Genomic DNA, 16,446 nt, shown 5'->3' with positions numbered 1-16,446 from the left:
CCTTAGGTTCCTTTTGACTTGCAAATTTCTCAGATTGGCTGAAGTCTGTTCATTTTTGTCCTTATATTTTGTGTGTGTCTCTCCACTCCTCATCAAGGATAAACCTCTATCAACTTTAAGCTACTCAATCAGCTCCCCCCAACACCCCCCCGGAACCTCCCACCCCTCCTATCCTTGCTCCTGGCATACAACACTCCTCTAATACCCATTAACTCACAGTGCCTCACTTTCATCTCTCTCACCAGTGACACTGTGCTTGTGGCCTCCCTCTTACCAGCAACTCCCTCCTCCTTCATGGCCAGCAGACCATTGCTCTTCCCCATCTTCAAAACTCTAGTTAAATCACAGCTCCTCATTGCATCTCGGAGGCCTCACTTGAGAGTACTCCCCCTCTCACATTTATATACAATTTATATACATATGCTTAAACTCTGTTGCTTTCTGTTACCTGTAATATATTTTAGGGTCTGTTATCCCCACTAATTAGCTCCTTGAGGACAAGAATCTCGTCTCCCAACTCCACTGTACTCACCCAAGAGTTTCCTCTTCCTCTCCTCCCATCTTGGGGACCATAATGGCTGCAATGACATAAAATATGCCAAAGGCATTCTTTGGAGTGTATCAAACTCATCTGGAAACAGGGGGCCCCAAACATTGCGTGAACACTGGTGTCTAGTTTTACAGGCATAAGAAATGTATTTAGCCTGGCTGAACTTCCTTCCATTTACAACCAAACTCTTGGGTAGCTCATTTATCTGACTCTTACCACTTTCTCAGATTTTTCCAAACTGAACTGAGCCTGGTCCTTGCACCTATTGTGGTTTTTCCATCAGCAGTGAGAAACTGTGAGTTAAATCGATGAGAAAAGCAGCATCATCAGTGTTAGTGGAGACCAGACCTAGTTGTCTCTACTCACCCTAAACCTTTATTCCTTCAGCGTCACCATCCTTTCGCTCCCTTCAGGAAGGGGTCCTGGAACCCTCTTTCCAGGAGCTGCAGGATAATGTCTGGGATGTGGTAGAGCCATACATCCTGGACACCAAGACTAGTTAGTGTACATTTTAGTTACACCCGTCCTCGGTACTTGTGACCATTTGAATAATTATTTTAATATCTCTAGTTGTAAATTTTTTTTGTCCACTCCATTAGAATGTAAACTTCTAGTGATCAGGAACTATAATGCTTCTGTGTCGCACTTCCCTAGTATGTTACTACTACTTATTACTGTGCGTACTGTTACTATTCCTCATCTCTACTTTCAGTCTGATTTTAGTGTATCTACTTCAACCCCTAGTACAGTGCTTGGTACAAAATAAGCACTTAACAAACATCACATTTAATATTATCTTGTTGTTCCAAAGGTGTCACACACCAAAGAAGTTCAGCTCTCCAAGGTTCTATGGTCTTCTGATTATCCCGGGAACAACTACACTTTTGGGTGTATTTTGCATTTTTGGAAGGGCATGTTAAATGGTCCATCCCAATTGAACGTCGTGAGTCTTAACAGCATTTGTTTATCCATAGAACTTTTACCAAAAGCCTGGCTAATCTTTTTAGGGGAAAAAAAAACCACCTATAGTTGTTTCATCTCAGTGCTGCGCTGGCTAAGCTCTCCCCACCAGGCCTCTCCTTCCTCTTCAGGTCCCCAGGATGCCCAGCAATGTCCACAAAATTGCCTGTCATGACTAGAATTTCTGCTCAATATAACCCGACTATATTGCGTTTAGGAAGCCGAGTTGAGGAAATGTGTTTTTTGATGACCATAACCAATGGCCCATTTATATCTCGGGGCTGGGATCAATGGAGGGCACTGTGCTCGTCCCCCCCCCCCCCCCCCCCCCCGTCTTAGGAGTCAGGGTTTCCTGGCTGGCTGGCCCTCCAGCTGGCAACCAGAGGCCCAGGGACCCTCGGTGCCAAGGAAGGGAGAAAAAGGGGACAGTCCAAAAGGATTTTATGAAGAGAGACTTGGTGTGCCCATCAATCCCAGGAGTGAACAATCACATTTCTGAGTGGCTTAAAAGAGGGGCTGCTTTGTTTCAGAATCAGAAAATCTTTTCTGGCCTGCACCCTGCCCGCCTTGTACCCCTCTCCCCACCATTATGTACTGGCAGGGCGTGCTGCACCTCATTAATCAGGGTCGAACAGGCGCTTGTGTCCTCCTACGAGCAGTCTCTCTCGGCCAGGCCTCCTTTGTCGGGTGTCCTGTGGGGCTGTCAGTCACAGAATTCCATCCCAAATGGGAAGGAGAGACTGTGTGCTAAAACCCAGACTGGTCTCAACCAAATAGCCCCACAGATGGGGAAAATTTTCCCCTTGCCTCCTCCCCCACCAAACATTTGACAGGCATTAAGTGATTCTCCCCGGGGGAACCAATTTCCCATATTGAAACCAAACATTTTTCCTTACGTTTTCCCTCTCACAAATTCAAAAGGAATTATTTCCTCTGAAAGAAAGCCACTTGTGCTTAAACTGCAGTTGTAAACATTGCCGGCCCAGAGAACCCAAGGTTTAAATTAGGAGGCTGCCGGCTGTTATTCGTGTTTACTGTTCTGAAAGTGTTTTATGCCTGTCAGAACTAATATCCTGCTTCGGAAGTATGTCAGGGGTAAAATCAAAACCGGTTGTCCCTGGAAAAATAGTCAAGCTTCTAACAGGTTTCTCTGAGGTGGCTTCTGTTCCGCAATCAGAGTTGGGTTTTGTATGGGGAACCGAGTGTTGTCAGACTTTCCTTGTGCAGGCCATCAATGCTGTCATTTCCCAACAGTAGGTTCCCTTGACAGAATGAGTGTGTGTATGTGTCGATTCAGACTAAGCTCCTAGGCTCCTGCTGGCCGTAGACCTAATTTGCCAGCTGTGCCCCAGCCCAGCTCCCATTCATTTCAGGAGGGAGCGGTATCCCAGCCTGTCAGGGGGAGGGCTTGGCAAGACCTTACTCAGAGCGAAACCCCAGGTAAATGTGCACTCCCTTGTACTTTGGTCCATCAAAGGGTCAGTTCTGCAAGGCCGAACGCCCACCATCCGATTCGGACGTCCACCTTCCAACAGGGAAAGGGGCCAGCCCCTCCAAAAATAAATGTCTGTAATAAGGCTAAGCAGCCACTGGATGTCAGAGTCGTTATTGCTTCAGGGATGCTTTCATGGGCCATTGAAGCACACACAGCTCAACATCCCAAATCTGGGAGCAGCGTGTGCTGATGAAAAAGGCTCTGCACAAACAAACAGATGTGCAGACAGATAAATATGTATGTCTCAGGCTCTGTGTGTTTTAAATTGAATGCTAATTTTCACACACACACAGTGCCTGGTACAAAGTGCTTCGTTTGTGCACATCAGTAGAAGGGTGGAGAGCTAAGATAGTCACACACTTGGAATTTTCACTGAAAACACATGGGGTGATTTACCAAAAATGAGTGCAGCATTTCTAGAAAAACTAAACACACAACTAAGCAATTAGCAGGTTTTCCGATTTTGATTTTCTCGGACTTAAGGTTTAAGGTCACCAGAGAAAAAAGGTCACTGTGGTCCGGAGAGTGGAAAAAGGAGCAGGACATTTTAGATGTGTTTATCACCCTGACGGGATTTATAGAATCAGGCTGTCATCCCTCGGTCAGATCTCGAGACTGGCTTTTACACTGAACAGACGGCAGGCGATTTCCAATTATCAAGGAGTCTGAACAGGATTTTGAATGGGATGTGGTCTGAGCAGCCTTCAAATGCCCCATTATCGTTTCCTTCCAGAAACAGGGCCAGGCGCTAGGGGTCGGGGGTGTTCTGTGTGCGTGTCAGTGGGGATTTAGTTGGCGAAGAACGCACTCCTGGTCACAAGGGCACCTGTTAGCCAATTACTGATGTGGGCCCCTCCTCCATGCACTTATCTCTCCTCCATGCCCCTTACACACCTGCTCCACTTGGTTGAATGGGAGGCTCAGAATTTGGCTGAATCAGATCCTCAACAATGAAGATGTATAATATGCACCCCTCCATCATTCAGTCGTTTAGAATCTGACCACCACAAGCCTTCCCAAACTATTTCCTGCCTGGATTTCCCACTCTCCTTCCCCTGGCCTCTTTGGTCACACCACCCCTCTCTCTCTCCCCCTGCTCCCCCACCCCCCCACCCACTGTGTACTGCCAAACTCACATCACAAGATGGGAAGCAGCATGGCCTAGTGAAAAGAGCACGGGTCTGGAAGTCAGGAAGCCTGCCACTGCCACTTGTCTGCTGTGTGACCTCGATCAAGTCACTTCTCTGTGCCTCACTTACCTCATCTGTTACATGGGGATTAAACCCTCCGACCTTTGATTTAAGCCTGTGAGCACCATTTTGGACAGGAACTGTAACCAAACAAATTATCTTGTATCTTCCTCAGTGTTTAATACAGTGCCTGGCATAGAGTAAATTATGAATTCTGTGGAAAAAAAAAGACCTTTCTAGCCAGCCCTGTCCTTAGGTATATGAGTTTAGTATTGTCAGTGGATCATTGCTGTGAAAAAGCATGATTTGCTCAGGCTGTAATTTTGTATGACCATTCACTCATTCGATCGTTTTTATTGAGTGCTTACGCTGTGCAGAGCACTGATTAGCCTCTATATTATCTGACTGATGCTCTACACTTTTTTGTATAAAAATGAAAAAGAGAACAGCAGGTTTAATTGAGGATGTGCCCAGCTGAAAAATGCTATGACTTGAGGAGAGAGAAGGTAGTGCTGATGAGGGGGACTTAGAGTCCTCAAGAAGCCTCTTGTGCCTTCAAGGCCTTGAGTGCTGAGGTTGAGAGAGTAGGACAGAAGCAATGGGAGTCCAAAGGAAGAAACAAGCCTTATTGCAGCCTTAGTGGAATCAAGGGCACCCAGTGCCTTCTGAACAGAGGGATTTTGGAAGAATTAATGGGGGAATGCGGGTTAAATACTGTGAATTCCTTAAAAGGGTGTTCTAGAAAGGTGATAGGATGTTGTTGTTGTTTGTTGATAGGGTGTCACCAGAATAGAAAAAGAGCACCTTTGGAGTCTGAGTCATTGTATTTACAATTCACTACTAAATCCTGGGGATCCCATTGAATCCCAGACCACTTCCTCATTTCTCTTCTGCGTCCACTCCCAGGACCCATTTATCAAAATATCAGTGCACTTTTGTCTTTTTGTCACTTTTCAGTTCACTTTTGTCCTTTAGACAAATGAGAGATTGAAACATCCTTGTTGGTAAATAACATCATCGGCCAGCCATGTGCTAGAATTTCAGAAGTAAAAGCAAATATCTAGCTCAAAACATTTTGGTTATGTGGTAGATCAAAGTCCTCTTTGTTCAGTCATGCTGGATGTGTCTGTATGGAGGAAGTTTGATGTTATTCTGCAAAAAAACTCTTCCAAATTATAGATGTGCCTTATTGGCCCTAATGAAATCTACCTCCTCAGCCCAATGGTCAAGAAGTTGGTTACCAGTATGTGTTGCAATTCCACCTAGAAGGGTTTGTTTTCTCTAGGCGTATATCCTCAAGCAGTCACCTGATTGACTTAGCAGTAGATGCTGCTTGAGGCTGCTGGTACGTCCAAGCTGGTCTCCGTATCTAGCCTCTAGTCTTATCTAGTCTTCCCGGACTCTGGACCGCCCTGAGGGAGCAGTCTGAATGGCTTCTTTGGGGAAGCAGAGGGGCTGAGCTCTCTCTCAGGAGTCAAAATTGGCCAGAAATTGGCCAGAGGGTCAGGTTTTGGGGTTCTGCCCTTCCATTAGGGACAGGATCCTCAGCTGGAGATATGATGATGGTGAACTACACCATCAGTCATGGAATAGGAGGGGTCGTCCCTTGTTCCTTTTCCATACCTCCACTCCCATCCTGCCCCCTACCCCTCCTTAAGATACAGAAATCTGGTCACGGAAAAAGAGATTCTCCTCTTCCTTCCGGCAGCAAGGTTGGTTAGAGCCCAACCCCTGAAGGAGAAGAGGAAAATGAGTTAGGTTTTTCTTGGGGCCAATTGAACAAGTGAAGTAGGCTGACAGGAACAGTTGGAGTGAGGACGGCTGTTGTAGGGGTTGCTAGGACCCCTCTCCCATCTTTGTCCCTGGGTCAGGGTTGGGTTGGCCCTGAAACCTTTTGGCCTCCCTTTTCAGGGCCAGGCCTATCTCTCAGACCTCTCTGCGAGAATTAGTGCCCGCTTGGCACTCTCCAGCACCCTGCCTGCTGCCTGGGTCAGCCAGGTCAGGATGTATGCTCCCTGTGGGCAGGGAACCTGTCTACAGACTCTACTGTATTGTACTCTCCTAAGCACTTAGTACAGTGCTCTGCACATAGCAAGTGCTCAATAAATTGACTGATTGATTGGAGAAGGGCTGGAAGGAAACTGAAAGGGGGCAGGGAACCTGGAAGGGCAGGAAACACAAAAGGAGGAGGAGCAGAGCTGGGGCTTTCTCTAGCCCATCCGGACCTTCATTTCAGCACAGCAGGCTGCCGGGAGCGGGAGCTGAGCTGGGGCCAGGGTGGGGCCTAGGGGACCACTGGTGGCACAGAGGGGAGAGTCTGGGACCTGGCAAGGAAGCTCCTTGCAGAACCCCTTCCCTTTCACTGGGGGTTGGGGCCACACCCGGTAGTCGCCCCAGGATTGACAGACATTTTACGCCTGTGAATTACATTTTTCTAAATAATTTATCAACACCTCTGAACGACTGGGAAATGTGTTCAGCAGCACATGTGTTTTCCATGTGTGTTGTGGCTGTAGAAAGTAACCAAACAAATCTGTATTTAACTTGTCAGAATCTAATCAAAAGTTCCACTAATTACTTCAGCATGAAACTGACCAAGGTCTCTCCGTTAATCACCAAGAACAGCTCCCATTAGTGAACAAAATGGCTCAAGAATACTCTTTTATTGTGTTTCTTGGACAAGTGGAAAGACATAAACAGAAGGGGAGTGCAGAGCCTATCTCTCCCCATGCAGATTTGCACATTTTTCTGGAAACCATGTCCCTCTTGCAGTCACCGTGGCCACCTCGAGAGCTCAGGGCTGGGGAGGCCCAGTATGAAGTCTGCATTCCTGAAAATGCGATTGGATAGTTGTGCTGGAGCAATGATTTTTGCCAGAGAGCTTAAACCCTGGCAAATGAGTTAGCCTTTCTAGGCTGCTGGCCCAGTAGTACGGGAAAGGGAAGCCAGCCAAGAATCTGCCAGTGTTTATATTTTTCGTTCAGTTGTTTTATCTCGGAGGGGCCGGTACCAACCAGAACAAAGGCTGAGCGTTCTGAGCCTGAGAGGAAGAAAATTAAGATGCTTGTTTCATTGAATTTTTAATAATACTTTTTTTCTTTTCCTAGTGGGCTGAAATTCAGATTTCTCCAGAGTCCTAAACTTGGAAGAACAGAGGGAAAGCGAGGGGGAGGGAGAGAGCAGAAAGACCTTCTTAGCTTCTTTTTCTCCAAAGGCAGATTCTCTCTGAGGATGGTGGGAGAGATGAGCCTGAGGGGCAGTCAGTGCCTGCCCAGCCTTTGTCCCTTGCAGAAAGCAGGCTGCAGTGCCCTGAGGAAAGAGAGCTTGGCTAGAGAAGCAGCAGGGCCTAGTGGAAAGAGAATGGGCTCGCTGTGTGACCTTGGGCAAGTTACTTAACTTCTCTGGGTCCCAGTTTCCTCACCTATAAAAAGGGGGATAAGATCTCTGCTCTTCCTTCCTCTTAGACTGCGAGTCCCATGTGGGACAGGGACTATGTCTTATCTGCTTATATCCTATCTACCTCAGTGTTTAGCACAGTACTCAGCACACAGTAAGCACTTAAACACTTCGATTATTGTTACTTTGCTGATGTGGACCCAGGTTGGAGTCCGAGGACAGGCATCGTGGGCTGGGGTGGCCAGTTGTGTCTATGTACTTGCACTGCCCAGCAGGGGTTCCGTAATCTCAGGGAGCCAGGAAGGCCTGTAATCCCCCCGGTCTCCCAGCTCCCCGGCAGACCTGGCATCCGGCCCCATCTCTATCCAGGGCAGTCTAACGCTGCAACCCGCCTATCACGAAGTTTAAGGGAGTGTCAGGGCTTTCAGAGATGCACTGCACGGGTTTCAGTGGGAAACTACTCAGAGCGTAATACGGAAATATTTTACTGAGTAAATAAACTGGCACGAACAGTTAAAAATTAATCCCAGCTCCTTTGGCTGAAATCCCTGAGGTCTACTCTTCTGTTCTCAGAGCTCTGTTTCTTCCTTCTCTTATGAAATCAAGAAAAATTAGGCCTCTTTTCGAACCTCCAAGTTTCCATGAAAACCCACCAATTAATACTACTTATAAAGATTTTGGGAGAGTATGATGATTAGAAGGATGAGCCCTGCCCTCAAGGGCCTTACGATTTAGGAGGGGAGATGGGTAGAAGGAAACAAATGGGAGGAAGAAGAGAGTGGGAAGATAGAGGTGCAGATGAATTAAGTGCAGTGGGTGCTTATAAGTGCAGAGGTGATGCAAAAGTGCTACGATGGTAGTTGGGAGAATAGGGGCTGGGGAGAAGAAAAACTAATCGAGGAAAGCCTCCTGAGGAAGTAGGAATTTCACAAGGGCATTGAAGATAGGTAGAGTTGTGCTCTGGCAGATCTGAGAACAGGAGGAAGGCTATGAGCAGATGCATGACTCTGGGAGAGACAAGAACAAAGTACAGAAGCAGCATGGCCTAGTAGGTAGAACACAGGCATGGAAGTTGAGGTCATGGGTTCTAATTCCGGCTCCGCCACTTGTTTGCTGTGTGGACAAATTGCTTCACTTCTCTGTGCCTCAGTTACCTCATCTGTAAAATGGAGATTGACTGTGAGCTCCATGCGGGACAGGAGTGTCCAACCCAATTTGCTTGTAAGCACCCCAGTGCTTAGGACAGTGCCTGGCATATAGTAAATGCTTAATAAATAGCATTATTGTTATTATTATTGTTACAGGGGGTAGGTTAGCTGGAGAAGAATGAAGAGTGTGAGTTGGGGTTGTAGTGGGAAAAGAGTGGATAAATAAGAGGGAGTAAACTGATTGTGCTTTAAGAAAAACTTCTGTTTGATTTGGAGAGGAATTTGCAACTTTGAAGTTTTTTGAGGAGTGGGGAGACAAGGGCAAAATAGCATTTTAGAAAAATGATCCAGGCAGCAGAGTGAAGAATAGACTGGACAGGGAAAAGGTTGGAAGCAGGGAGACCAGTAAAGAGGCTGCTATACTCATGGAAATGGAGGCCTCTGCCCTTACCCTTACTTTTCTTATGCTTTTCTACGTAGTTCTCTTCCTCTCAGCTCCAAGGTTTAGAACACTCAGGTCTTGTTCTGTAAGTTCCAGGTTTCATATCAGTTGTTTGGGAGAGAATAAATATTTTTTGAGTATGTTTGGCACGCAGGGTATTGTACTGAACACTTGGGAGAGTACAATAGAATTCTTAGACAACATCCCTGCCTTACAGTCTAGTGGGTAAGGAGTTTGAGGAGGTGGATGGGTAACCACTGGAGGTTCTTGAGAAGTGGAGAAACATGGCCTGAATATTTTTGTAGAAAAATGATTTGTGCAGCAGCTTGACATATGGACTGGAGTGGGGAGAGACAGGAGGCAGGGTGCTCAGCAAGGAGGCTGATGTAGTAGTCAGTGCAGGATAGGATAAGTGCTTGGATCAACGTGTTAGCAGTTGATTAGATGGAGAGGAAAGGGCAGATTTTAGAGAGGTTGTAAAGGTAGGATCATCAGGATTTGGTGACAGATTGAATATGTGTCAATATATTGTATTGAATTAATAATGAGAGTATTAAGATGAATACATAAGTGCTGTGGGTAGTTTGAGTCCCCAAGTGCTTAAGTGATGAGGATGTCCTTAAATGGGAGTTTGTGGAGATATGAAGTGGAAAGAGAAGCGATTAGTCAGGAAAGGCCTCCAGGAGGAGATGGGATTTCAGAAGAGTTTTGAAGATGGGGAGAACAGTGGTCTGCTGGCTATGAAAAGGGAAGGAATTCTAAGCAGGAGGGAGAGTGTGAGCAAGAGGTGGGAGAAATGGGAACAAGACATTGAGTAGGTTGGCTTGAAAGGAATGCGTTGTGTGAACTGGGGTGTTGTGGGAACAGGGTGGTGACAAGTGGCGGGGAGATAAATGATGGAGTGCTGTAAAGTTAGGGTTAGGAGTTTCTGCTTAATGCAGAGAGGAAGGGACAGTCCTTTTCGGGGAGAGAGGTGAGCTCTGAGGGATAGGGAGATGTGCGTACAATGATGCATTACAGTCGTGATCTGGGCAACATACTGAAGTGTGAGCTGGAGTGGGGAGAGACTGGAGGCAGGGGAGTCCTCAGCTTAGTGGAAATATCCCATTATGTGGATAAAGCATTTCACATTCCCATACAAACCCTCTACAAACATCTACCCCATATACTCCCTCTTCCCCTCTGATATAAAAGCAAACTTCTTCATATTTGAGAAAATTGATTGAAAAAGTGTGGCCTAGGAGGAAGCACAGAGCTGTGAGTCAGAAGACTTGGGTTCTAATCCTGGCTTTGCCACTTGTCTGCTGATACCTTTTCTGGGCCTCAGTTTCCTCATCTGTAAAATGAGACTTGAATCCTATTCCCTCCTACTTAGACTGTGATCCCATGTTGGACGGACACTGTGTCCATTATGATTATCTTGTATCTATCCCAGCGCTCAGTACAAAGCTTGGCATACAGTAAGTGCTTAACAAGTACCATGATTGTATGAACCTGTCTTAACATTTTTGATGTCAAATAAGGCCCTTAACTGATGGTTTTGATACTCCTCAAGAAAGAGTCATTGGCACCAGGACAGAGCTAGATTTCACTGTCGAAAGTAGGTTGGGCACCAACTATCCTCTAAGGCACTTTTCTTTTTAAGTGGTATTTAAGCACTTACTGTGTTCCAGGCACTTTTGGATGCAGTTCCTGTCCCACGTGGGGCTCACAGTTTTAACCTTCATTTTACAGATGAGGGAACTGAGGCACAGAGAAGTAAACTGACTTGCCAAAGGTTATACAGCAGACTGTCAGTGTGGGATTAGAACCCAGGTCCTTCTGACTCCAAGCCCCCTTGTTCTTTCCTCTAGGCCCTCACACTGGCCACAGCTTAGCTCTATACTAGATGAAGACGTAATGAGCAGGGCTTCCAGTCCATGATCCTGGTCACTGCTTGAAACATTAAATGACAGATCCAGAACTGACCTCTAAATACTACTACTGGCTGTTACTCCTTCTCTCTATCACTGCCTGCCCTTAAATCTCACTGGCAAAGGGAGATGTGTCTGGGAAATTTAGCTTCAGCTGGGATGGTGTGTAGGAGAATAGGGTAACTTTTCATCATATTCCTGGGTGTGTGCACTCATCCGCTCACCCACTCAAGCACAGGGTGACACATAATCACCTTGATGACTGACCACGAGCTCTGTGTGGCAGTGTCCGACCAGATTCCTTTATATCTACCCCAGCATCTAGTTTAGTGCCTAGACACATTGTAAGCACTTTATATATAGCACTTATTATTATTATCGGACTGGGTGTGATTAGGCCCTGGACAGTGATCCTGCCACTTAGAAAATATCCTCTGTGTTTCTCACACACAGAGAGATATCCGAGGACAAGTACCACCTAATAATTTGTTTTTACAAGGAACGGCGATCAGGCCTCCTTGTTGTCGGGTGTGAAATAGAAATAGAGGTGTGTGAAGTAAAGGACTGTTAGGGTGTTTTTGCAACCATTTTATCTTATACAACCTCACAGTGCTGAACTTCTACTTGAAATACAGAATAATCCAGCTCATTGGGTGGCCTGATCTTCATACAGTCCATCAGAAAAAAGCCTCCTGCATTTTAGCTGGTAAATAGCGTGGCCCTTTGGATTATTCCTTTCCTTATTTTCCTTCAGAATAGGTAGGAACATTCCCAGTGGCCAATATGTGCCATGTTGCCATTTTGTTGTCATTGGGGGAAGAGCAGTGAAAAGGGGCTAGTGTTACTTACCTAATGCTTTCCAGTGCTCATATTTAATTTCCAGCTGTAAATCCAATTTCACCATAACCTCACTGTCATGCTGGGTACGAGCCCTTTTGAAACAGATATGGAGAATGTTTCAGGTTATGAATGTGGGCAGCGTTCTCACCCTGGATAGCCCATGAGGAAATTGCAGAAAGAACTCAAGGTGACTACTTTTAATGTCTGGAGGAGGCTCTGAGAAACAATTCTTGCCCTGGAGTTAATGTAGCCTTTCCCTCAGGGGAGGCTACATAGGCAGGGCTCTGTTTCAAGCTGTATTCATTAAAAAATATTTGTGGAAAATGTTTCCCAAGTTTTGAAACCTTAATGGAAAGTTATTTTAATAAAGGGAGTATGTGAGGTAGGTAAATGTGCACAAAATGGGTCCACTGTTCAGCAGTTTAAAATAAATGACCCATTTTAGGTAGTTCTGAGAGAGAAGAGCTTTGAAGGCCACTCACTTGTCCAATCTCTGTCAGCAACATTGTTCTGTGTTAATTAACCACCCACGCTCTTCTCCTCAGAAATCACTCTTGGTGAATATGATGTCTTAGTTTGACTAGATTGATCGTTTCAAGGCAGGGAGGTCTAATGGAAAGAGCCCTGGGCTGGTGGTCCGGAGACCCAGGTTCTACGCTGTACACAGCCTCTGGCTGCCTGGATAATCTTGAACAAATTGATCCCGTGCCTCAGTTTCTCCACCTGAAAAATGGGATAACAATTCCTGCACCTTACTCCTTTTTGATAATAATGCGTAAGGATAGAATGAGATGAAACATGTGAATGAACTTAAAGTGAAGGGGCAAGACTTACTGAATTCTGCCTTGAAGGATAGTGGGATTTCCTGCTAGTGCTTTTTCAGCAGACCAGCAAAGGAGGATTAAGAAAACGTTATGTTGAGAACATGCAGACAAGGTGGATTTTTTTGGGGGGGAAGGGGGTAAGATTGTTTCCTCAGATTGGCTCCTAATTGGCCTCTTTAAAACTTGAATCTGACTTGTTCTTCCTACATTCAGGTATAATTATTGGGTTGCAGGGACTAGTGGAAAATCACCTAAACTAGAGCAGTTAGAGGTGTGGGCAGAGTTTTGGAATCAGAAAACTGAGCTGTGCCTTTTCTCCTCTTTGTTACAGATTTGCACTTCAAATCATTGGCCCTGTAGGTCCTTGTAGCACTTTGAGTCCATGTGGGAATGGGAGAAATCTTGGACTTGAAGGGAGGATGGAAGGGGAAATTTTGTGGTTGTTTTTTTTTAATAACACTCCCCCTGCCTCCAGTTTCATCATTATGTAACTCAGAGAACTTCCCTGAGCCCTCCTAAGGAGGCACGTCTGAGGAGGTGGAAAAGTTTGAAGGTGGCAGGACAAATCATAGAAAATCAAGCCACTAAAATTCAAGAATCTGAAGCACCAAAAGGTCTAATTGCCCAAGATTCCTAAAACAAATCCCAAACTAAAAAGAAAGGCAAGAATTTATTTCACATCTTCATGGCTTTCTAACAGCTGGCTTTTTAGTCAGGCTGATTTTGATTTCTGGACTTTTCAGTTTGACTTTAGTTGTTTGGTTTGCTTTGTTGTGAAACCCAGGAAAAGATGATTTGTATCAGCTCAGCACTATTCCACAGTGGAGTCAAGGGGAGGTTCACCTTGCTCAGATTTGGGGCCCGAATAGATTATCACTGGAAAATTCCTTTCAGTAAATGCACAGTTTAAATGGGTTAGGGGAAATAAATTGGTGGTTTCCATGTGTTTCCCACCATTTGGCCCCCTGTATAATCCTATACTTTTCAAAAGCGGGGAGGGAACGATTATGTCCATAGGACTTTTACATAGCTACTGGCCAGTAACTACTTAATAATTATGGTACTCGCTAAGCGCTATGTGCCAAGCACTATTCTAAGCACTGGGGTGGAGAGAAGTTAATCAGATTGGATACAGTCCCTGTCCCACGTGGGGATCACACTCTTAATCCCCATTTTATGGATGAAATAACTGAGGTCCAGAGAAGTGAAGTGACTTGCCCTCTCAGTAGACATATGGCAGAGCTGGGATTAGAACCCAGGACCTTCTGACTCCCAGGCCTGTGCTCTATTCGTTGTGCCATGCCATTACTACAATCTGTGATGCCAATACTCCCTCCTGTCTTAATAGAAATAAGAAATCATATCTTCGATGTTTACGATGTCTCATATCTCTGCAGATGAAAAAACATCCATTTTAAGTATGATTTTCACTTCTAGGCTTATTTTAAACCTAGTTTGTTATGGAAAGAGTAGTTTGAAAGAATTGCATATTTTCATACTTTTCTAGTAGGTGCATCATGTAGAAGAAAACCTTAACAACTCTGTGCTAATATGAGTTTGTATACTCTGAAAGTAACAATGACAATTTAAATGCACTTTATGCAACTAATTCAGATATATAAACAGCAAAATGAAAGAATAACAAAACTGCAATAACATAGTGAGGCTTTTCAACAGGGTCTTACCTCATTTTATGGTTTAGGAAGATGGATACTTTGGGGCAGAGGAATGGATTTTAAAGCAGACCTTTAATCATTAAGTCTTTCAACCTTAATATAAGAACCAGATAGAGGGATAAACTCACTGAAGAGTATGCAGAAGGTTTCATGCTTATGAGTGTAAATTGTGATATTTGAATACTCTTGGATTATTATGAAATAATCATTCAACCAGTGGTATTAAATGTTTACTTTGTGAAGAGCACTGTATTGAGCTCTTGGGAGAGTACAAGACAGATATGGTAGTCACACTTCTAGAGCTTACAAGGAGCTTACAGTCTAGAGTAATTTGGCAAGTAATCCACCATGCCAGAGTAGAAAGCACCATACTGAGTTTTTGCAAGTCAACTGGTTCCTACAAACTGCTAGGTTCTGTGAACTCCAAGCCTACCTTTACCTTGTTACAGGAATCCTGTTCTTTAATAAACCCATGGAGCGGAAAACCTTTTTTTGAACAAATGTACAAAAAACCCCCCATAGCTTTATGTCCCATCTGAGGCACCTTTGAAAACAAAATATCTGATGAAAAATGTGAAAGTTAACAGTAACAGGAGAGACACCTCTTTTTTGAAACAAACCAACATGGTATTTGCTACATGCTTAATCTGTGCCAAGCACTGTTTTACATGCTGGGCTAGATACAATCAGCTTGGAGTACCTCTCCATCATATTAAGCAGTTGAAAAGAAGTTTTGTTCTCCTACAGAGTTGAAACAGTAGGATTTGTTCGCCTCACATTATCTATGAAAAGAACCAAAATCTTATTGATCCCAAGAGTCTCCCATGCAAATACCTGACTGAGTAGCCTTGATATTCCTTGGTTAGGAGTAGCTACCCGTTGGGTGGTGAACTGGTAAAAGGCTTTCCTAAGCTGGGGAAAAAGCACATGATAAAGGACTGTCATCTTTGCCTGTAAAATATAGGAAAGAACTCACCCTAATTTGTGGTTATTTACAGCATTGTAAATCAAGGAAATGCCATGAAGTGCCAATAAAAAATGTTTAAAATCAGCTTTAAATAGCAAAACTCTCAATAGCAGCTCATAAAATGAGACTTGGCAGTTCTTAGGTAGTTATGGTTAAATTGACAGTCCTTCAGGGAGTTAAGATATCCAAAAAACAGAAGTAGTTAGAAATCTAGTGATATATGGTGGCATTTGTTGGTTGAAGGGAATTTACGGGTCATATATAAATCTTTGGTATACCAAGAAGTAAGTTGCAGAGTAAGAGAGGGAGAGCATCAGTAAGAGCTATTTCAAGCATCATTAACCTAATAGTCTTCATCCTAAGACCTAACCCCGAAGGCTAGAGTGTGACCTGTATATATTTTCCTGAAATGGGTATTTTTCAGGCATGAAGTTAGGTGGAGAGCAGTGCAAATCCACAGGGGCGAAACAGGAAGGTCAAAAAAATGTGAGAAGGGGACCACAAGTGGAAAATCTGAAAAAGGCCATAATTAAGGCATGAAAAATTTACTTTTCAAATGCCGAAGTGTGCAGGCCTGATTCCCAGGGACCAGCTTAAGCTAACATTCGCTGGGCGCATCGGAGATGATCCGAATGTGAGGTGACCTCCTGTGGGCAGTCTGTTAGCTGGTGTCGGCCCAGGCCAGCATTCTTTTTTTTTCAGGGATTCCATTATTCCCTGCCTGTTTTTGCAATATCACTTTTATGACGGCCAGTGTTCAGGCTGCTGCTCCAGGCTTGAGTCCCGTCTCTCCTTGCTTTCCCTCAGTGGTACCAGCCGTATTTGCAGAGCTGCTATTCAGTCCTTCCCACTCGTTCAACCGTTACCTCCCACTGCGTGTGAGTGCATATGTGTAACGTCCACATGAAGCCTCATGTAACAAACCCTGACAGGTCCCAAGCAATCATCAATAGTATCAGAGTGCCTTCTGCGTACAGAACACTGTGTGTATGTTGGAGATTGCCATAAAGTTAGTAGGAAGGTTTACAGTAGACAAATGGAGGCA

Source organism: Ornithorhynchus anatinus, chromosome 13 (genome assembly GCF_004115215.2).
Source record: "Ornithorhynchus anatinus isolate Pmale09 chromosome 13, mOrnAna1.pri.v4, whole genome shotgun sequence".
In the NCBI taxonomy this organism is placed as follows: Eukaryota; Metazoa; Chordata; class Mammalia; order Monotremata; family Ornithorhynchidae; genus Ornithorhynchus; species Ornithorhynchus anatinus.
This window is presented reverse-complemented; position numbering follows the sequence as displayed.